Here is a 25,068-nt window from a genome sequence, read left to right as displayed (position 1 = left end):
TTAACCAAAGGAATGAAACAAGGTTGTCCCCTCTCCTCCTTGTTATTCGGTTTAGCTATTGAAAATTAAAACTGAAATATTATCACTCCTCATTAACTCAAATGTTAAAATCCTAGGTTTAGAATTTAACAAAGACTATAATCCCAAATTAATTTAACAGTTCTAAATCAAAATACGTCTTTATTAATAAAATAAACACATTAAATGTAAATGTTTCATTTCTAGGTGAAGAATCCAAAAATATAGCATACTTTGTATTTGCATTAGTATTACTATAAAAGAAACTGTAAATTATAACTATGAAAAAACTATATCTTTAAGTAATCTCATTAATTCTTGGAACAAAATATATATTTCATGTGAAGATAGGTTACATATTATCAACTCATTTCTATTTCCAAAAATGTTAAACATATATTACAATCTCTTGTATTGCCACCAAACAAGAAAAAAATAAAAACAATACATAGATTATTTATAAAATTTGTATAGTATCTAAATAAATCTAGATTGAATATAAATCATCACTTCAGACCTTGGAAGAATGGGGATTTGAACTTTCCCAATATATATATATATATATATATATATATATATATGTGACAATAATAAAAATTATTTTTAATTGGTTAGACATAAATGACATATCTAGTTGGAAAATCTTACATCTACAATTACTGAATATCAATAAGTTAAACTATTTAGACTCAATAAATTATAAGTTATACAATCCATTCTAGTTATTTATCTTTAAATATATCCAAATATCTACAAGTTTTCCATCTAACTCAACTTACTTAAATTTGATCTTAAAAAAATTGAAGACAAAAGTACTATGTAACTCAAGATACAAATTTTGGGTTGACTCTCTAATTTCCTTATAATTAACTAAATATTTTATGAATAAACTATCTCCCTGTACTTTTAAATCTTGGAATAATAAATATTTTTACTATGGGTACCAATGTTTTGAAGGAACTACATGTAAATCTGTTGAAACTATTTGCCTACAGTTTAATATAAATAAGAATGAATTAAATGGTTTACAACTAAATTTAACATTTCAAACTAAGTTCTCTATTTTATTTAAATCGACTTTAGTTGAAATACTTGAATGGATAATGAAACTATTTGAAGCTACTTATAAACATTGAAAATGTAATAATTTAATTTAAAAAATGTATCAAATGTTAGCCAGGGACTATATGAACTTGGATAAAACTTTTGGAACTTTTTTTACCAAAGAATTTTCTACAATCTTGACTGATCATAATAAAAATCAACTTCTTTCCTCTATTCAAAATACATCTTGAACTCTTTATTGGAGTATATTTACTTGGAAATACTAATACAGACAATGTATAATACCTGCTCGAGTTGTTAAAATTGCAAAAGAAAATTTATCCTGCTGTTGGAGATGTAATAAACATATTAAAGCCAACTGGTCACATATGTTTTTGGATTGTTGCATGGTTTGTAATTGATGTGTAAAAATGCAAGTTTTATTAAACTATTATGGAATGATATGTTTACTTTAACAAAGGAAATAGTTGTCTTTAATGTTCTAGGAATAGATAAACAAAATAATGACTTGTCTTATTTAACAAGGACTATACGTGCTGTGGCCAGAAAAACTATTGCTAGAAACTGGAAATCCTCTTCAGAAATGGAATTTGAAGAATTTCTTATTCTTCTAAAGGAAGTTGCAATCATAGAAATCAAAGTAAAAGAAGGAAGAATCTATCCAAATAAATTAAAGAATAATCCTTGGTCGAAGGTTTTGGCCCTTATTGAATCAACATCTTCATTTACTTAATTAATTAGACTGTCACTAGATCTGTCTTGTTTTAGTTACTTCTTTGCTGGTACTGGAGCATTGAAACCTCACAAAATACTTTATTTAAACATTCCAAAAAACAGGATTAAGTGCTTTTGTCAGTTTTAAAGGTGCATTCAATGACTGCTTTTAGGATTCTGAGGAGGTCTATGCTGTACGCTGGTGAAAGCACTTAATCCTGTTTTTTGGAAATTTTAAATTAAGTATTTTGTATGGTTTTGACATTCCAGTACTTCATTTGCTCTGTTTTTTTTATGTTTGGTTCTGCTTTTAAACATGTCATTTTGGACTACTTTGTTAGTCTCATGCTATTGTATATACTGTAAATAGTTACAATGTTATTTGTTCTTTGAAACCATGATTCATCATATATCAGCACTGTATTATGTCTTAAATTTTATCTTTTTTTGTTATCTTATCTGATTTTAAAATTTTAATAAAAGTATTTCAGAAAAAAAGAAAGTATTAATCATTTTACATACATCTCCTTGTAACTTACATTTACTGCCGCACACTCCTCAGTACAAACAGTGCAAAAATGTGCACCATGCAAGATAGACTAGAGATATTCACAAGTTAGCCCGAGAATTAATACTCAGTTTTTTCATAACTTCTGGGACAACAGAATAGCAGACTGCATTTACAGACTGTAGCCAATAAGAGCATGGATGATGTAGGCTCCTCTGAGACTGACCATAGAGGAAGCATTTAAATAAAGAGAGGCCTGGCCACTGGGATATCACATTCAAGAGTAAGGTATGCTATGTGCCAGTTGATCAAAATGTACCTTCAGAGAATTTCATTGTAAAAAAAAACCTCTGAAGCAGAAAAAGAAGTTATGTACTCACCATAACGTTCCATGTTTATTGTCCATAATCTCACCTTCATTCTTGATGGTTGGGTTCGGAACCAACTCAGCCACATACTAAAGCTCAAGAGCTTTCACTGGCTTGAGGCTGCACCCTATCCTAAGATGCCTAGCAAAAGTTACCCAGATCTCGTTTGTAAAAAAAAACAATCATTAGACTATCTAACCCACCATAGTAAAAGCAACAAACTCTCTGCCTATAACTCATGAGGCATGAAGGGAATCAGAGAACTCATAGCCAATTTCAAAAAATTCCTCTTGATCCTCCAGGAAGGTGGAAGGAGGGTGGGATGCAAGAATGAAGGCAAGATTATGGACAACAAACATGGAACATTATGGTGAGTACATAACTTCTTTATGTTATGTTGTCCTATCTCCCCTTCATTCTTGATGGTTGGGACAGCGTCCTCAGCACCTTCTTTCTTGGGTGGCTCAAGGGAATAAACTCTTCAGAACAGTGGAACCAAAGGATGCCCTGTTCTGGGAGGCCACATCTACTTTGTAATGAGTGATAAAGGTATGAGGGTTAACCCATGTGGCTGCAGCACATATTGAATCTAAGGGTAGTTTAGCTTGAAAGGCAGTGGAGGTCGAAATAGCTCTAGTTGAATGACCTCAAACTTTTCCTGGTAGTTGCTTGTGTTGAGAGCTATACACATAAGTGAGGGTGTCTGTAAGCCATTTTGATAAGGTGACTTTTGAAACTGAAGTTCCTTTTCTGTTTTCTGAGAATGAAACAAACAGTTGCTCAAATTTTCTGAATTCCTTTGTCCTATGTAAGTAAAAACGTAACTGCCTATGAACATCCAATTGGTGAAGCTTGTATTCTGCCCTGTTGCCATGATTGGGGAAAAATACAGGTAGCTCAAAAGACTGATTTTAAATTGGACTCAAAGCATACTTTTGGCAGAAAAGAAGGCTTTGTCCTGAGAGAGATTCTGTCTTTGTGGAAAATCAAATAGGGAGGACGGATAGACAGAGCTTGCAATTCTGAAACCCTCCTAGTGGAAGTAATGGCTGTTAAAAAAATTATCTTCCAAATTAAGAACTTTAGTGAACAAGAAGACACTAGTTCGAAAGGAGGGAGAATTAAAGAAGCTAGTATCAAATTTAGATCCCAAGGAAGTGCTGGTTCTCTTATGGGAGGTTTTAAAGGATGTACCTCTCAGAAAGGCTTTGCATAATCTGTGAGACATTATATTGGATCCCATGCCTCCTACATGGTAATTTGATATGACAGCTAGTTGCACCTGTATCATGGCTGCAGCTGCACCTTGATTAAAGGTTTCTGTTAAAAATTCCAGAAACGCAGATATCGGAGTGGTAAAGGGGTCTATATGTTTTTTGTCAGCCCAGTAAGAAAATCTCTTCCATTTGCTCGCATAAAGTTTCCTAGTTGTATTCATGTGCAATGAAACCAGAATGTGTCTCACTGCTGGGAACAGTTCTGGAAGCCTGGCTAAGATGGGGAGTGGAGCAATCAAGCTGTCAGCTTGAGGCTTTGAATAGAGGGGTGGAGCGTTCCTGACTGATGAGTCATAAGATCCGGCACTGGGTCCAGGATCCAAGGCTCCTCCTGAAGATGGGCCCATAAGAAAGGGAACTATATCTGATGAGGCCAATAAGCATCAATGAGAATTATCCTATGACTCAATGATTTGGCTTTCTAGAGAACTTTGGGTATTAATGGAAATGGGGGAAATGCGTAAAGAAGTCCTGGGGCCAGTCGTGAACAAGTCCATCCCTGGGTGACTCCCCCAGAGGGAGGATTAGGGCAAAGTAGCTGCTGCATTTGGAGTTGATGGAAGTGGCAAAGAGGTCGCAGCAAGGCTAGCTCGATTTGCTAAAAAGTTGGTTCGCAATTTCCTGTTTGAGGGACCACTCATGAGGCATAAGAATTGCTCTGCTTAACCTGTCCACTATCACGCTGGATTTCCCTGGGATGTGCATTGCAACCAGAAAACATTGAGAAGATATTGCCCATTGCCATACTCTTTGAGCCTCTCAACAGAGGGGGTAGGATATGGTTCTGCCTTGTTTGTTGATGTATCACAGCATGGACATATTGTCTGTTTGAATCGCAATTGTGCTTGTTGGAAGAGAGCTGTAGAATGCTTGCAATGCCAGAAGCACCACTCTCATCTCTAGGACATTGATGTGCAAGTGATACTCGTATTCCTGCCAAGTCCCTTGGACAGTCTGTCCCAGATAATGCCCCCCAACCTTATCTGGGAAGCATCCATGGTCACTGTAGCTACTGGTTGGGGAAGAACAAACTGTCTGCCTATCGTTACCTGTGTGGACTGAAGCCAGCAACGTAGGTCCGTCTTGCAGGTGTCTGTAATGAGGATCTTGTGTGACATGGGTAACTCCTACATGGACCACTGAGCAAAGAGTAGCCACTGTAATATCCTCATATGTAGAATCACTAGTTGTACTAATGTTATTGCCACTGCCATTGAACCCAGAACCTTAAGGACAAACTTTGCCTGTACTTTCTTCTTCATGAGCAAGATTGACACCTGATGGCATAGCATTAGTGCTCTTTCATGAGGCAGTTTTGCTACCATGTCTTTTGTGTTTAAGTCTGCCCCGACAAAGGTAATATGCTGTGAAGGCAACAAGGCAGATTTTTTGAAATTTATGGTAATGCCTAGCTCTGAGCAGAGATGAATGGTGGTGTCCATTGCCTTTGTCAGTAGATGCTTGGTGGTGGTGGTCAGGAGCCAGTCATCTAAGTACAGAAACACCTGGAATCCTAGATGCCTCAGGTGAGCCGTGACTACTGCCATGCATTTGGTAAACACACTGGGGGCTGTAGTGAGACCAAAGGACAGAGAGCTGAATTGGTAATGACTGGCTCCCAGCCAGAAGTGTAGATATTTCCTGGATCACCTGTCCATCTTTATATGGTAGTATGCATCCTGAAGATCTATGGAGCACATCCAATTGTCTTGTCTCAGAAAAGGGAGTATAGACTGCAGTGTCACCATCCAGAACTTCACTTTTTTTTACGGACTTGTTCAGTTTGCTGAGATCCAAGACTGGTCTCCAGTCCCCTGTCTTCTTTAAACTAAAAAGAACCTTGAGTAAAATCCGGATCTGATTTGGTCTGCAAGGACTTCTTGGATGACTCTTTTTTCTTGCAACCTTTGGATTTCTAGTGTTCCTTGATCCCTTTGACCGGGAGAGAGGTCTGGGATTGATCTTGATGGAAGGGGTGGAGAAGAGAAGGGTATGTTGTATCCCTTGGATATAATCGACCGTACCCAGTTGTCTTGAGTGATGTTGAGCCAGGCCTCCAGAGGTGGACAGGCAGGCCTTTTTTCAGGAGCGCTGGAAGGGCGTGCCAGAGAACATATCTCTGTCACCCTGGTTCTGTGGACCTCCTCTGCTGTGAGGCTATTATTTCCCTTTCTGCCCCTGGGGGAAAATTCACCATGTGCATCCAGCAAAGCTCTATGAGATTTCCAGAACCACATTTTTTTTACCCTTCTGGCCTTTCCGATAAGGCCTGGTAGGAACGGAAAAAATGTACTCCCACAGTAGACAGAGTTTTGCCTTCTTGTTCACACCTGGCAAGAGTCTTTTTAACCTTTGACCCAAACAAAGCTGTCAAAGGGGGTGTCTATAAAGGAAGGCTTAAAGGATTCAGAAAATTCGCAAAGGCACATCCAGGAATGCCTCCTCAGAGATATTCCTGTGCCTGCTGCCCTACATGCTCCATCTGCTGCTTAGGAGATGAGGCACATAGAGGAGTTAACTACAGAATTTAGAGTCACAAGCTGAGAGTTTACCTTGTCTGGCACCCCTGCAGCTGTAGCACCCTGGAGTGTATCTCCTAGCTCTTTCAGGATATCCCTCTGAAGTCGGGTAAAATGGGATAAATAGTTCAGTGACCTGAGAGTAAAGGCCACTGAAGAGAACATACACATCCCATATCTGTCCATCGTTCAAGACTCCTTATTCAGTGGATGGACAGATGAAGAAGTTTCAGCTAATTCCTTCTTGGTGGCCACTGCCACCACCATAGCATCTACTGAGACACCTTTGGTTAAGAATTGCTTATCGTCTGGGGCAGTAATAAACTTGTTGGGCCTCCTCAGAACAGGTTCCATGGATTCTGGAGAGTTTCATGCCTTTTGGCATCCTGGGGCATTGGCTCTCTATGCTTGGGCTGGAGGGATGGTGTTGAGGTTGACACTGGCCCTTTTGGGGGAAGAGTAGCTAGAGAAGTGGGTGGAGCAGTCTTGGGGGAGAACACACTCCTCATCACCTTGAAGGCACCATGATCCTGGCCCGAGAGAGCCTCCAGCTCCAAGGAACCAGGAGACTTCCCCCACACCAAGGTTGATGGCTCCAAGACTGATTTGGGCACTGAGCTTACCTGCATCAAAGCCCCAAGTGGAAAAGTCGGATCCAACAAGGGTCCGATTCGACTCTTCCCCCAGAAGTGATGAGGGATCATCGGCTCCCAGATCCCTCAATGGAAGACAACATCGACAAGATCAGAGCGGAGGTCAGAACCAAGACACCAGGGATGGTTTTTGGGTCCAATGGTTCCACCACAAGGACCTCAAGGCACTCTGGCTCCAAATTCATCTGAGTCAGAGGAGGAATGGAAGGTAAGGTAGATTCAGTAGTCGGCTCCACATCCTTCTGGGCTGGGCTCAAGAGAATTTTTGCTAGGGCTGGTGTCTGAAGTAACCTCCTAACCACCCGCTCCACATCATTGTCTGATAGGCTTCTGGATGATTGAGAAGAATAGGTGGATGACCTGTGGCTACCTACCACCAATTGCAGCAGAGGAGACTGTAGCACTGAACGGACCAGCTCTAAGGACAGTGACCAGCTCCTTTGTTGGCTCCAAGATGGTTCTGATAACTCAGGTGGAACCGATGGAGACTGAGCCTTCTGGGAACCAGCAGACTTTGGATCCGAAGTAACCTGTTTCTCTTGTCTCTTTGTCAGCTCAGAAACCAGAGCTGAAGAAGCTGATATTTTTGAGGACTTTACAGAACATTTGGAGGTCTGATTCCCTTAGATAGCCATTTCAAAAGACCCCTTTAATAAGACCCTGACTATTAATTTGTTTTCCCACTCCTGCAGGACCCTTGAACTAAAGCCGTGGCAAATAGAGCAGGAGTCCTGCAGGTGAACGGCTCCCAAACAATAAACACAGCTAGTGTGTCCATCTGTTATAAACATTTTTTGTGTACAAGAATCACACTTTTTAAAACCGGACTGTCTAGTCTCTTTAGTAGGATCTTTAGACATCCAGTCACAACCAACAATTAGACACAACCAATACAAAAAGACACAATATAAAGTATAGTCTAACTCAATAAACAAAACCAACACCACAAGAGAGAAAGACCAAAGTTTTTTTTTTTTTTTTTTTTTTTTTTTTATAAAGAAAAAGGAGAGGGTTAGAGAAGAGGTCTCTAAGTTAAACAGTGGATTCCTCTAACCTGAGGAGATGCCGCTAACTTAAATGATAAAACTTTCAAAGTTTAAGGAAAAAAAGAGGAAAGGAGAGCCGTCTAACTAAAATAGGCTAAGCAAGAAGGGGGGATTTGTTCAAGAAGAAGCTAAATTTCAGCCGGGATAGGGGAAAGGCCTGAAAGAACGATGGCCCACACAGAAGCAGCAAAAACACAGCAAAAGAACCTACAACCACGCTTAAAAAGCACCCAAAAGAGTAAACTATTAACAAAGTTAAATTATTAAAGATTTAACTGCTAAAAATCACACAAAAAGCAAAGTATGAAAAACTTAGCCTGAGCCAGGAAAAAGTAATCCCAAAGCAGCAAGCAGCAAACGAGATCTAGGTAACTGTCACTAGGCATCTTGGAATAGAGTGTAGCTTTGAGCCAGTGAAAGCTCTCGAACTTTAACGTGTGGCCGAGTTGGAACCGATAATCGGTTCCTAACCCAACTATCAAGAATGAAGGTGAGAAAGGACAACATAACATCAATTGTTTTGCCAATTTAAACAAAGAAAAGGCTATTGTCTGATAACAAGCTTTATCCTATAGCTTGGTTCATTAATGTGTGCAACCATCATTCGGCTACTATATAAAAGTACACAAACATTGACAGATATAGATACAAATCACTTAAACAGATGCTGCTCACAGGCCATCCCATGGGGAGAGGCATTTCTGTCTGTGGGGGGTTTATTTGATGCAGAGTTACAATACCAATACATTTCAGAGAAACAGAAAAGTAGAAAACAGAAAGTAGAAACATACTAAACCACACAAAATCACAGGATAATTTTGAAAAAAACACAAGATCTTGGACCTGCAAAATGAACAGTAACAAGCCAAGAGTAGAAGCTGTTGAGATGTGTAAATCTACATTCATGTGAACCTAAATATGATACATCTTAACAGTCTGACACTACAAATAGCTAAACAGTCATTTGAAAGCATGAGTCTCTTATATACTTTTTTTATAATAATGTATACATTGTTTAACAAATTCACTCTTAATGGTATAAAATCCAAGGCTAAGTATGACAGACAAGATTCTGTCATTTACAACATAATCTCTGAAGAATTCCAACATTTTTTCCATCAGCAGTAATAATGCATTTCAATACCAATAATGTCTAATTTCTTTATAAATAATTATTTTATATCTTGACATTTACCTGTTAAAGTTCCAGTGAGATTTGCAAAACAAATTTCTTACTGGTTCTTATTCATTTGTTGCTAATTAATAAAATTAGTTAATTGTCTATGTATTTATTTATTTCAAATCATCATTATTAAATTTAAAACGTTATGTTGATCTGCTGTGGCGACCCCTAACTGGGAAAAGCTGAAAGAAGAAGATGATTCAAAACATATGGAAGAATTACTATATGCAATACAAGATAGAATGTCTCTTTTCATTCTGATATTAAACTCGTTTAAATTTAATATAAGAATTTGTCTTGATAAAACAGTTTTTTTTTCTATTTTGGTAACTGGAAAATATACTGAATTATATACTGTATAAATATCCTTAATATGGCATCCCTTTTTATAAATACAGTACAGGATCATGAAACACATATCGATATTACTGTGCAAATCAGTTGATGCATTTTACCAACAGCGATATGAAGCCATTTGAAATCTACATCATTCTTTCACGTTTCCTCATTTATTCTGTTGCATATATTCTCATACTGAGTATAGCAGCTCACTCATTCTTGAATAAAGTATCATCTCTTCACTCAAATTTCATGCCATTTATTACCCATGTCACTCTTTGCTGACATATTGTGCAAACATTAATGAACCATAATAGAAAAGGTCATGTATTTTAACTTGAAGAGGAAATTCAGTTTTATTGTGCAAACACAGTTATTACTAAACTAGCTTGCCATATTTCTCCAAAGAATATGAAGCTGCAGGTCTCTTCAACAAAGTTTGTTTCAAAACAGGTTCATTTGTTAATATATTTGTTTCTTTTTATTTGATAACTGCTTCTGCTCTAAATGAATTCTATGTTTTACAAATGTCTCTTTTCTTTGACTGGATGGGCTTTCCCTTTCTATTTGTCTTCCCAGTTTATTTTTCTTTTCTGCTCATATTCTGAATTCTGAGCTTTTTCAAAGCAAGTCTTCCTTTAACAACAGAATATCTCCTGTTTAATGATATTTATTGACTTTCTTGGTCATTAAACATATAGCTTGAGATCTATGCAATGCTTTCACTCTCACAAATATTCCATATAATAGAACTTCAGCAAATATAAGGTATGACTGTTATTAGTAAGAGGAGCATCTGCTTCTTTCACTTTTTCATATACTGATAAAATATTGTTTCCTTCTGGCATCTAGCTTTACCTTGATTTTCAAGTAGTTTATAACAAATAAAGAAATGGCAAAATCAAACTAAGGCCATAATGAAAGCAAGTCAATTGGCCAGCAAAAGAAAAAAAAAAGTCTGGTACTACTGATTACACAAACATCAAATTATTCACAAAATGACAACAAATCCTTACATACTATATACAAGTCCATAAAACAGGAAGCAGAGGTGTTTAGAAAAAGCAATAAATATTCAAAATAGATTTTTCTGGTCCATCTTGTATCCTAGAATCAGTTGCCTCTATGTGTATTACCAATTTCATTTGATATTTGTACTAACCAGTAACATCCAAAATTCCTTCTAATGTCTCTAATTTTTCTTTTAAAAAATCTCTAAACTGATAATGTGTGACAATATCCAGGGGACTATCAACTGGAAAATTAGTGCAATAGGTGTCAGTCTTAGTCTTTCAGATAAAATTGTCCTACTCTTCAGGGTCGGGTATACTCATGGATGTTCTATATTAATTAATACAGTGCAGAAATTGAGCAATGGACTGATTAATGTTTACACTATTACTTGGTAATATAATAACAGACAATAACCTTATCTATGAAATCATATTAATCTAGTTTGAAATGGTCTTTTGGTTTTTACCTCATCATTATTTAGTCTTCTGACTCTACAGGTAACTCTAAATATCTTCCTTAATTCTTTTCTGCAGTAAAAAAAAATTGTAACACGTTTTCCTTTGACTGCTTTATAGTGATATTGTGCTCTTTTGGCTTATTTTGAAATTTTCTTGTTATATTCATTCCACTCTTCACAATGAAAGTTATACTGGCTAACTTTCCAAATATGTGACTCACTCTTGTAACTATTAGCAGGCAGCCTGTGTAAGAAAAACCCATGTGGATCACTTACAGTTTATAATTCCATGATTAGAACGTAGGCCATTGGGAGGTCTGATAGCTGTTTATGTCATTTTCTTGTCTACTGCCACGGAATTCCAGCAGTTCTGTATACCAAATACAAGCAAGCTGATAAGAAGCAAAAGATAATGTCATCCTTTTCAATATTTCTTTAGATTTTGATGTTTTCTTTTGGTTCTTGGAAGCACTACTAAAGGGGTTGTACACATTTTTCTTTACTACAAGACTGTCAAACCTGCAGCAGTCTCATTGGTTGTGAAAAATGTTTGTAGACAAGGGTTGTCCTTCCATATATAAAAGAGCAATATCCATCTGGCTATCTTTTCCTTGTTGATTGGAAAAGAATTTCCTGTGATGAACTGGGAGACTACATAAGTTACTTGGGTTATTCTCCTGAAAAGAGGATTAAGGCCTAGCTTGTTTTGCACTGCATCATATTTCCCTGGATTGGTACTCTTCAGAGCTTCCACATTCAAATGAAATGTTCACAGTGGCCGAAGATGAAGGCTTCATTTGCAAAGAGTCATCAGAGACCAGTGAAATAAAAAAGCATTTCAGGAACCAGTCAACAATGTGCAAGAGTTTATAAATCAGTTTCTGATTTTGCTACTGTATAGCAATTATGGCTGGGAAATGAAAGGTTCACTGAACATTGTTTCAATAACAAAAGTACCTCACTTACTTAAAGGCCCTTCATTTACTGACTGTATTCATGGTATAATCTTGAAACAGTATGACCTATCAGTCCAGCATGTTAAATTATATGCCTTTACCTACTGTCTTGAGTGTATACCACTTGTCTGAGAAGTTCATAATTTGAAAGTATTTCCTATTGTTGACCAGTTGTATCAGATGGAGGTTTTGGAGACTGCAGAGTTCTTTCATTTGGAATCGTATTGGAAAAACTTACAGCAATTAGCAATTGTTTCCCAAGGATCATTCAACCTTGATATTATCCAGTTCAGTCTCTCTTTTAAACTAATCCAGATTAAATAATACAGATGGTTGTTGTATTGTCTGTTCTTAAGATCCTCTAGCTTGTCTTTTAGAATTTGCACTATGATTTGATGATCTGAGTGGCCCAACATGATCTCTTGCAGCATGAAAGATTAAAAAGTGACAGAAAACTTCAAATTCACTATATTAGCCAGACATTTTCCATTTCATTACTATTAGTTGCATGCAAATGTTTCGGCTTAGCTATTGCTCATGGATGTTTGATATTGTTTTAGACAAATTATTTAGCTTTCGCCCCATTTTATTTGGGAATAAGACAGTGGTCTTCTTCTACTGCTAGCTGGATGGCCTTTCATTTCTGCTGCATAATGCTGCCAAATGGCAGGAGCATTACAGAGACTGCAAGGGTGGCTAACATGCAGTTATAGTAAGTACATGCAGGTAGAACATTTTAGATTTTTTGAAGTTAGAACACTAATCCTATGGCTGGAGCATACAAAGTTGCAATTGTACTGGTGCCGCTTTCACCTGGCACCTACTTCTGCCACCTTCACTTTTTATGTTTTGTTTATCTCAGTTTATTTTGAAATTAAGTTATGTACCATTTCCTATATTTGACAATATTACATTTGGTGACACTGAAATAGAGATGTCTGTATCCTTAAAATGAGAACTTGCATTCTGCAATTTGTATTTCAAGATATTTCACTAACCAAAATTATCTTCTTCTATTTGTTTCTATAAAAAGAGTACCTAAAGGAGTGGGCTTGACATCAAGCCTCAAGGAACTGCTTTGAATAAATCAGCAGGATGAGAAAGGCAATGTGTTATTCTTTTCTTTTCAACCCCAACCATTTTTTTTTGCTTACTGAGTGCATATCTTTTAATAATGAGTTGAATAATTTGGTAACAGTACTATCTATACTGATGTTTTTGCTACATCTAAATATGCAGCATACCGATCATTGATTGATAATGTTATGTGTTCAAAAAATACCAGATAATTCAGTAGTAGAAATCTTCTGTCTACAACATCATATTGCTCAAAATGCTAGTTACATTAACTTCAGTTACTGGTGCAACTAGACATTTGTGGAATTACATGTCAAATTGGCAAGTCATCAGTTTTTCAAGATTAATTAAATTATTCTATTATGCATGAAATCAAGTGTTGAACTGTACATATTTCTGGACTGTATCTACTTGTATTTAATTTATTAATAAGAATTTGTAAAGGTTTCACTACATTATTTTTATAAAGTGTGGAAAACACCCAAAATAAGTTATAGTGCCCATCGCAACCGTGTTCTAAAGTGGTTTGATTATACTATTTCACCAATAATTTTGAGGAGGTTAACTTAGTGGCAAATGTGTACCAATATCCAAAACAATTTTAAAGATAGTACTCAATTTGGCCATCAGGTTATGTGCAATATGTATTTTCTGTGGTCTTTGGTTTGACAATCAAATCTTCCAACGGCTTTGTCTACCTATCTAGGTGTAGCTCAGTGAAGTAATTAAATGGAAGACGAGACAAATGAAATGATGAAATGTGAAAAAGTAATACTGATGATTGTGTTTATTATTTCTTCAAGACAAATAGCCATAATCTAAGATGTTTGTCCTATTTAATGTAAAAACTAAAAATTCAGTATAAAGGTTAAAATAATTCATACATAGTTAAAAGTCAGAGAGGCGAGATTTACCAGTATGAATTCATAGGTTCACAGGTTCATAGGTTCATAGGTAGGTACTAGGCTATCGGCCCAAGGGCTTATGTAACCCTAGCCAGCAAGGTTCCACAGCTTACGCCACCCAAGAAAGTTATTTTCCTGTGCCACTGTCCAGCAGAGACACAGAAGTCATCCCCGGGGTGCATTTCCTATTTCCCATCCACTCATCAAGATTTTTCTTGAAGAGTGCTAATGAAGAACTTTGCTTGACATAGATGGGTAGCCTGTTCCAGAGTATAGGAAGTCTCTGGGACAGGAATCTATCCCTCCAGCGTGACTTGTTTATTGTGGTGACAAGGTTTAGGTCCCTAGAGCGTGTAGCTCGGAGGGATTGGGATTTCTTTAGGTGTAGCATGTCCAACAGCCCTGGGTTTGACATAGCTTTATATGTTAGGCAGAGATCACCTCGGAGTAGGTGATATGCTACAGAGTAAAGCTGGAGTTTTTTGAGGTGGTCAGTGTAGGGCATTTGTTTGAGGCCAGTAATCCTCTTTGTGAGGTACTTCTGTGGCCTTTCCAGCTTCTGCAGATGTCTTGTGAGGTACATTCCAAAAGGGGCGTTGTACTCTATAATGGGTCTAATGAGTGATGAGTAGAGGGGAACAATGACCTCTTTTTTCCTGGATGAGAACCCTTTTATGATGAGGTGTGCCACATAGAAGGACTTCCTGACTACTGTGGCAATGTGACTATCAAAGGAGAGGCTTCTGTCCACTTGGGTCCCAAGGTCTCTTATCACACATTTGGTGTTAAGTAGATTGCTACCTATGTGGTAGTTCATGGGTACAGAGTTTTTACCAAAGGGGATGACACTGCACTTTTTGGCATTTAGCTTGAGGCCATGGCTCTGATACCAGGCATCTGTCTCAGTGAGGCCCTTCTGTAGGATGTCCACATCATTTGGGGACTTAACTATGGCTCCTAGTTTGCAGTCATCTGCGAACTTCATTAGCCAGAGGCCTTCTGTGTTAGCCTGTTCTTCAGAGATGTATATACCAAACAGGAGAGGTCCCAGGATGGAACCCTGTGGTACTCCACTTGTCACTGCTTTGAGGTCAGATTTGGAGTCCGCAACTTTTACAGTGTCGGTTCTGTCAGTGAGCCAGTTGGCAACCCATCTTGTGATGTAGGGATTTATACCTAGTTTAGTGAGTTTAGCTATAATTCCAGAATGGGGGGTGGTGTCGAAAGCCTTGGCGAGGTCAAGATAGGCTGTATGAACCACCTTACCCTCATTCACAACTTTGGTGACTGCCTCAAAGAAGTCGATGAGGTTCAGGAGGCATGATCTGCCTTTCCCAAACCCGAACTGGGTGGGATCCAGAGTTTGGAGGTTACCAATGTCTTTGTTTATGAGTTCCATGATGATACGTTCCATGGCCTTGCAGACCAGGCTCGTCAGGCTAATAGGTCGATAGTTCCTGAGATCATTGATGGCTCCACCTTTGTGGAGTGGGATAACTGTTGATGTGTGCCATTCAGTGGGCACAAAGCCTGATGTGCTTAAGTGGGAAGCCAGTTCGTTCTGATGTTCGTGTAAAACGCAGCCTGGGATGTTGTCCGGTCCCATGGATGCTGTGTTTTTGGCTTTAGAGAGTGCAGCTTTTACCTGCATAGTTGTGATTACAGGGACCCTGCATTCTTCCTGTATAGATATGGGCCCTTTAGGGGGTGAGAGGGGGGTAAAGTTAGCACTGAACCTATCTGCCAGGATGTTGGCAATATCGGTTGGTTCTGTAATTTTCGGGCCTTTGTGCTGTAACTCAGAGCAGATCCGGGTGTTGCCATCTAGATTCTTGCCATAGCTATAGAATGCTTTCTGACATGAATTTTATAAATTCTGACAATAAATATAAAATCGTATGAAAACACTTTTAGTTTTTCAGGGTGAAACCCTTTCTGTATAAAACTGTGGGGGTTTCATACCCAACATCAGTTATTTACATATTGCAAATTCAAAGTCAAAGCCATTTTTGGAAAGGGGGGGCATTTTGAAAATGATTAAGCATTAGTTTTATTAGTGGATATGCAGGGTTCAATTTGTCATCATCATCATTACCTTCATCATTATCATCAGCACCGTTACATTTTGGTCTTTTCCTTTCTGAATGCATTTCATATTTCTCAACTTTATCAGCTGGTTTAAACTTGTTTAGGGTAAAAGAAATGTTGATCTAATAAATATGTATGCATCTAGTTTGCAACTGTCTGCTTACATCATTTCCTGCTGCATGCTTGTTCTTGATGTTTATACTGGGTTGTGACTGTAAATGGTCCAGTGTTTAAGACCAGTAAATTTATCCAGTTAACAAAGGAAATAAATAAATATAAATCCGGGAAAAAGGACAGATTGATTATTATTCCTATATTACAGATATGCCTTCTTTGGAAACAACCTATGTAGAGGGAAGCAAGGATGCAGGTGGGCTTGCCTCCCATGCATTTCTTTATTTTCAAGTTAATACAAAATATTTACTTATTCTGGTTGTGTCTAGTTGTGTGCTTTAATTTTTGCAGTACTTCAACAATTCAGGATAATGTGAGCAACCATTTGGAACTGATTCATATCAAGATCTTTCGTGATCAAGAAGTTCTGAGCTGACTGAAATTCTTTGATTCAGAAAGACAAACTACATCTGTTAATAAAGAATTATGCATAAATGCCAATAACATATTATATAAAAAGAAAAAAGTGAGTTACCTACCTGTTATATCCACTATGATTTGTTTGTCTAAAAAACAGAAGAAATTAAGGTATTATTTCTATAAATATATGCATTACAAATTATCACGTAATAAAACATGTTGACAAAATGTACACATCCAAGCTGATAATAAACAATTAATAAAGATGCTTCCTAAATCATATTCCACATCATAATGAAAAAGAACATTTCTTAAAAAAAATAAATGCTCTTAAATGACTGATAAACTGAACTTTGGTTATCACAGCAAAATGTTATAGATAAGTTCACATTTATTCCTGATTAAATAATGTGGAACTGAAATTATTTTACAAAATAATGTTTATCTTAAAACAGGCTCTGATGCCAAGTTGGACTAAATGATATTGATGAACTTCAAGCCACATGCAGTTTTTATAACTAACCCAATTGTGAACTATAAATGTGATTAGAAATTAAGGTCTACTGAAATTGCAGTAAATAATTCCACAATGCTGTTGGTACCTGTGTAAGTTAATAAAATAGATTACTGAGGGAGTTGTAGAAGGAGGTCTTAAAGAGTGACACAGCACTGTAGCCAATGAGGCATGCAGAACCATTCTTCCTGTACTGTTTTACAGAATGGGATTCACAACACAATAATGTCTTTCATTAATATAGTATTTGAGTTGGGTGGCTAATTCAACATACTGCATTTTGTGACTGCATTCATTCATTTTTTTATTTTTATTTTATTCATTTGGTAAATGGATAACCCCACTAGACATGAATATCCCTTTTTAGGCGTGAAATGGGAAAAGTGACTGATTGAAACAGCTTGTAAATGGAACTCAGCAGATTCAAATCCAGGCCCACAAGATGAAGCTCATTAACAAATAATATCCTTATTCCTCTTAGATAAACTGCCAGACTTAGTACAACATGTGGACTAGAGATGGGGCTCAAGACCGAGCTGGTTACTGAAACCCAAGTGGGACAAACTTCTCAATGTACTTCAGTTCTCACTGTAATGGATGTACATTTATTTAGTTGTTCTGATTGCTAACTTTGTGCACAGACATGGGTGATGTGTGTGTGTGTGTGTGTGTGTGTGTGTGTGTGTGTGTGTGTGTGTGTGTGTGTGTGTGTGTGTGTGTGTGTGCAAGAGGGCATGTACAAATAATACATTGGTTTGTTAGTAGCAATCTGTAAAACATTTCAGATAATCTGGCATGTACTTGCAATTATAGTAAGCAATTACAAATATTTAAATTCAGTAATGTGCCACTTGCAAGTGTATTTTCAGATGCAACAACATTTTCGGGTTGCTGGGTGATAGTAACTGATGGAAGAATATACATTTCCATGAAGAATGCAAGAATGATAACATTCCTCAAAAACAGCTGTTAAACTTCAGAAGCATGTGCTGCCCTAACTTTGAAGGGCCACATTATAAATATGATCTATAAGATGAACATGAAGACGAATGGTAGACATCTGAGACAAACTTTACTTTTTATAACACAATATTATAGTAAAAATCAGACGTAAGGCCTGATATTAACTATCACGCATCAGCCTGTTCATATAATACAACTCAAATTAAAAGACTTGGAAGAGTCCACACATTTCACACGAGACAGATTATAAAGCTAAAAACGCTTACGTTACAGACAAGGCTGGATAAATTACCCCTATATGGTATTAATGACAGGCTAATGAGAGATGACCTTATACTGATATATAAATTTGTAAATAACAATAGTGTTGCAGTGTATTTAGGTATTTAAACTAAGGAACTTACATGAGAAACTAAGCGTTAACAGTTATTTATTGAAATACCTACAATAAATGAGAACTTTCCACAGTAGATCAGAATTGTGGTGGAACTCTTTACCTCTACAAATTAGAAGATTGGACAACATCTTTTCCTTTAAGAGATGTTTGGACACTTGGTTGGGTGCGAGATTTTATGCTCCAACACTAAATGATGCCAAAGTGTTTGAAGGCCTACAGATGGCTTTAAGTATCATCATTCTGAACATCCAACATTGAACCCTGAACATGACTGTGATACTGGTTATAATAATGATGATGATGATGATGTTAAATAAATACAATGTCACTCAAGAGCAACAGCCTAGGCTAGGCTTTCCCAACCCTGTCAGAAGCACCAAGTGTTGTTATTATTATTATTATTATTATTATTATTGTTGTTGTTGTTGTTATTATTATTATTATTATTATTATTTCAATTATTAATATTTTGACATAGTGTCAAGTCAGCTAATTACTCAGTTAGATTATTCAGTAAGAAATCAATGCTGGCTACCTTCCTTTTTATACTTACATTCTGCAAATACAAATCTGCACTGCATAGAAATCCTCTACTACTAGTTGTGACAGGAGTGAGTCTAAGCTTATGAGAATCAAAATCTAACACTTAACCTCAGGGTCTCCTAGGTTACAAAACACCACAGTATAATTTATTGCACCCACTATCCAAAATTTATCAAAGTTGTCGAAATGTATGAGAGTGCAACAATCAAAAATCAAAAGCTTCTCATCAAGTGTTACATTATCAATGTTATTCCTCAGCTTTTGTTTATAAAAATAACTCTTTCACTCTTTTCCAGAAATGCTTTTGTCAGCAGATTGTTGTTAGGGGCAAAACAGCACATTTTTATAAAGCCACTTACCTTTGTTTCCATTGGAAAAATAAGATAGAGATTCACGCTTCTCAGAGAAAGCTATAGATCTGCCTAGGCACTGAACACTGCATTGTACCATGACAAGCTGGAATGATCATTAAACCCCTGGCTTAGTAAGCTCATGAAGCTATTTTGAGAAAACGTGATTCTGTATTTTGAAGAATTACGTTATGTAATTAAAGACCGTATTGAAGTTCCAGTTTGTCAAACAGTTTTTCTTTTCCATAGTTTGATGCTAGTTTATTATTTTCCATAACTTAATTATACTTTGCCAGCTTTTTTTCTTGGATAAGATGTATTTTGTATACAAGTTGACAATGCTGTGCAGCCTGGAATGCAGATCACTGTGGTGCTGTATTCCAAAGAAAATGTATTCTTCTAAAATTCTCAGCAATCCTTCTTCTGCAGCAGATACAGAGGCAGGAGTAATCAACTATTAGTGTGGAATTAAATAACAAAAGAATGAATGGGGACTGATCAACTGCAAAACATATTAGATGATATAATTTCCCATTAAATAACACATGCAAAATATGGGTGAAATTACTAAAATATATTGGACATATCAAAGCATCAGATGGAGAGAAGTCTTATGCAGAAAAGGTTGAGGCAATTGTTCAAATGCCAAAGCCAAAAGAGAAAAAAGCACTACAAAGTGCTTACCAATCATCCAGTATCATGAAAAGTTTGTATACGATACGTCTCAGCTGCATATGCCTCTATGAAAGATTTTAAATCAAGATGTAACCCTCATCATTTCAACTGCACAGATTTTCGCAGAATGGTCAGATTTTTGGCTCATATTTTTGGTGTGTTCCTCCTAAAATCTGTACCTTTCTGGAAAATAGCTGAGGATTGAAGTCACTAAATAATGACAAACATTTGAGTTTAAGACTCCACATACTTCAGAAAATTCACGCTAATGCAAAACCTATTGTTCTGTCAACTTTCTAAGTTTGTAAGAGCAATATTTAAAATCTGCCCCTATTTGTCCCCCCATCATGTTAGGCTTTGTTCAGGTTTTTATTTCTAAGAGGTTGAGAGGTATTACCCAGGAATAGAAGTTTAAAGAAGAAAAGCAAAAACAGAACTCTACACTTAAAGCACCATGATGTAAATGAGCTATTTCTGTGCCAGTAACGCCATTCAGGATGAGGCAAAAGCTATACTACAAAAATATTACATAACTTGAATATTGGTCAACAGATTTAAAGATATGCAATATATATATATATATATATATATATATATATATATATATATAGATAGATATATGTGTGTGTGTGTGTGTGTGTGTGTGTGTGTGTATTATATTCAACGGTCTGACGAAGCTTATGTGAAAGCGCTTACCTGTGGCATGCTCAATAAAACCAGTATTTTTACTTTTAACAGATTTTTTACGTTTTGAATTATTACTTTTAACGGAGTTTTCAAGCTTGGACTATTCGATTATCTTTGTTTGTTGGTGGATTGACCACACTGGCTTTTGAACTAATCCATGGTCACCTCTTAGCTATTTTGAATAGATTTTGTTATTTATATATATATATATATATATATATATATATATATATATATATATATATATATATATATATATATATATATATATATATATACACACACACACACACACACACACACACACACACACACATATATACACATATATACACACACACACACACACACACACACACACACACACACACACACACACACACACACATATATGTGTGTATAGATAGATATTCAGATATAAAATAAGCTACAAGGAATGTGTAGCATATAAAAAAATATGATAAAGAAGTTCAGATAGAAATAGGCTACAAACACTTGCAATGCAAATTCATAACATCTTTGTATGATGCACTTCTGAGGCTGAAAATATCTTGCTTAATCTAAATATGATCTGAAAGGGAGAACATGCTAAGCAAAGAACTATATATATATATATATATATATATATATATATATATATATATATATATATATATATATATATAAACTGTTTTCAGTAAATCATATTTATCAGAATCATATTTAACAGAAAGATGTTCAAAAAGAAATACAGGCAAAGGCATCCAGGTATGCAAACTTTCATAATTAAAAAAAATCACAAAAAGGATATGTAGAATAGAAGTTTAGTAAAGTAGAAGTTAAAAAAGTAAAAGCTGAAGTTATGGAATAACTGCAAAGTGAAGAAGTTAGTGTAGAAAGTCTAACACAGGTTGTATCACAGTATGATGGAACAACTTGTCCCCAAGAAAGGAGAAACAGGAGGAGCAGGAGACATCTGAAGAAGAAATATGGACATGGGAAATAAAAAGGCATTTAATATGGTACAATATTTATGCAAAGGAGAAAGCAAAACTAATCAAAACAAACAGAGCAGCACCAAAGATATATGAAGAGAAATACAGGCAGAGGCATCCTAATATGGAAAATTTTACAATACAAAAAATAAGAAAACAAAGAGGAAAAGAGGATTATTAATTGATAATTTAAAGAAGTAGAAACTGAGGTTATGGATTACCTGCAAAGTGAAGCATTTAGTGTAGAAAATCCAACTCTGATGACAGCCCAGCAGGATGGAGCAAACGATCCCCAAATTAAGGAGAAACCAGTGGAGTGGGAAACATCTGATCAGTTGCCATATGAAGATATCTTGGAGCCTTCCACAGGTAACCACTGCAAAACTTCAGCTGGAGTTGCACAGCAAGAGAAGGAGCAGGAAACTGTGGCAACTCTGGTGCAGTTGATGTTCTGGAGGGATGGGCTGGTGAATTCCCATGTGAAGGAGCAACAGATGGGATAGGATGAAACTGAAGAAAATGTGGCATAGGAAGATGCTCTGGAGCTTCCTGTAGAATGACCACAGGAAATGGAAAACAAAGGATGCACCCTCAGTTTAGAAGAAAATGATCTAAGAGAAGAGTTGCTTAATTTAATAGAATTGGACAGACATATTAAGATAAATGAAATAAATAGACTACAGAAAGTCAATAAAATCCCAAAAGTTAGAAGTTTGATAAAACAAATCAATACAGTAATTAGGACTGTTCATAGAGATTCATGCTATATTTTAGAAGTAAATAGGATACGTTACTGTACAGCTAAATTAATAGCAGATAAAGTCTTACCAAAAAAAAAACACACAGGGTAGTAAGGGAAAGGAAGGGGAGAAATCAAATGCCATCATGGAAGTATCCAACAGAAAAAATAATAAAGCAATTAAGACAAGAACTGGCACTGTTAGAAGAGTGAACAGATCAACAAAAATACTCAGAGAGGCATGATAAAAGCAATGCACAATATCATAACAGATCAAGATCTATCGTGCACTATCACAAATAATAAACTTAAAATATCAGCACAGGCAGAACATTTATTAGAAATGCAGATAAATATAATGAAAAAATACAAAATAAAGAATTCATTGATGACTCAAAAAAAATTATATAGAATTTGGAAACAAGGTAAAAGGAATTGAAATACTATCAAAAGAAGAAGAAATAGATGCATCTTGAAGAAATATATATGAAGATCCTGTGGAACATAATAAAGATGCTGAATGAACAGAATAAGTAAAAGAAAGAATAAGAAGTTTAAATGTACATGATATAAAATGGGATGAAGTAATGACCAGAGAAGATTGAAGCAAAGTTAAGAAAAACTCCTAAATGGAAAAATCCCAGGCCCAGATACTTCTAGCTAAAAGTATTAACATCTTTAGATAAAGATTAAGCCATGAGAAAGAACTATGTCTATACACACCACACACAGACAACAAGCTGGTTAACAACAGGAAAAACAATACTACTACAAACTGAACCTGCAAGCTATTCTAAAAACTATAGTCCAATAATTTGCCCTCTGCTGACATATAAACTATAGATAAGAATTGATACCAAAAAGAGTTTATGGCCATTTAGAAGAAAACTCTGTCACTGCAATAGAACAAAAGGGTTAAAAAAAAGTCATATGGAAAAAGGATCCTTTCTTGTTAAATAAAGTCATAATGGAGAACTGTAAAAAGGATAAGAATCTAAATATGGCATGGATAGACTACAAAAAAAATTTGACAGTATCCCACATTCATGGATGAAATGCACCCTACACATAAAAGACAAATTATTATTCCAGAAATAAAAATTCAAAGAGGGATATTCCAGGGTGACTCTGTCACTGCTGCTCATCTGTCTTGCCTAATCCATTAAGCTGCCTACTTAACAGATTACATCATGGCTACAATCTGGCTCCCAGAAAACGAGAGTGTAAAGACTTCTCATGTTATTTTTGCTTGTGATTTAAAACTCTACAGTTCATCGGATGAGGAACTGAAGGCACAACTGCAAGTGGTCAAAAGTTTTTTTCAGATGATATAAGAATGTCATTTGGTCTTGATAAATGTGCAAAAGCGACCTTTAAAGAAGGAAAGCTGCGGCACCAAGAAAACATCAGCCTGGGACCGCAACATGATATAAAAGAGCTTAAGCAAGAGGGTGTGCATAAATATTTGGGAGTTGATGAAGGATCAAAAATAAAACATGAACAAATGTGAAAAATTAGTATGGAATATTTTAGAAGACTAAAGATAATACTAGGAACAAGGTCCAAGCTATAAACCAATTTGCTCTTCATGTACTAACTTACAGTTTTGGAGTAATTGATTAGCCCCAAAAAGTGTTGGATTGCTTGGATAGGAAAACAAGAAGGATGCTTCATGCTAATCAACTGATTTATAAAAATCAGTGCATACCAAGACTATACATCCCCCATTCTGAAGATGGTATGGCCCTCCTCAAAATTGATTACATGTACATATCTGCCATTGTAGGACTGCATACATATCTGCTGACCTCATGGGACTGAAACATAGTGAAAGTTTTAAAACATGAGGTGAATAATTCTAAGATGACTTCCCGGCTTAGTTTAGCAGAATCATATTGGTGTTAAGTGGGAATGGAAATCAGACCAGAAGTAGATAAAAATCAGACAGCCACTGAGTGCGGCAAAAAACAAATGAAAGAATATAAGGTGCAGGATCAGATGAGAAGGGAAGAAATGTGGAAAATGCATAAATGTAGTTATAAGTACAGAAAACTCTGGGAACAGCCTCATGTTGATCAAGAACAAATGCAGGAATGGTTAAGGAGAGGTGAATTTAAACCAAAAGATGAAAGGTTAATATTGCCAGCCCAAGATAGTGGACTACATACACATTGGTCTACAAAGTCCATTGAACATATGGGAGAAACAGACAAATGTATGTTTTGTAAAACTGAATTAGAAACAGTTGCACATCTTGTTGCTGGGTGTGATACACTAATGGTAGGAGGACTGTATACTGAAATGAATAATAATGTAGTAAGACTGTTGCACTGGGATTGTGCAAACATGATAATACTGAAGTAGTCGAAAAACACTGGAAATATAAGTCACAAAGCATTATAGAAAAGGATGAAGTTTATATCACATGGGATCACCCATCATCAGCAGCTTAAAATAGATGTGAGAAAACCAGACATAGCAGTCCAAGAAAAGAAAACAAAAGTA

The 25,068-nt window shown here is 36.2% G+C and overlaps 1 long non-coding RNA gene across 1 annotated transcript in view; it reads right to left on the bottom strand.

Moving 5' to 3' along the window:
• Positions 1–16,842: 16,842 nt before the first annotated feature.
• Positions 16,843–25,068, bottom strand: part of LOC122801378 — a 149,590-nt gene continuing 141,364 nt past the window's right edge. The window contains exon 5 of the long non-coding RNA XR_006364698.1: positions 16,843–16,867. This is a non-coding gene — a long non-coding RNA (uncharacterized LOC122801378). The remainder of the gene's footprint in view (positions 16,868–25,068) is intronic.

Source organism: Protopterus annectens, chromosome 4.part1 (genome assembly GCF_019279795.1).
Source record: "Protopterus annectens isolate FY-2018-M chromosome 4.part1, PAN1.0, whole genome shotgun sequence".
Classification (NCBI taxonomy): Eukaryota; Metazoa; Chordata; order Ceratodontiformes; family Protopteridae; genus Protopterus; species Protopterus annectens.
This window is presented reverse-complemented; position numbering and strand designations above follow the sequence as displayed.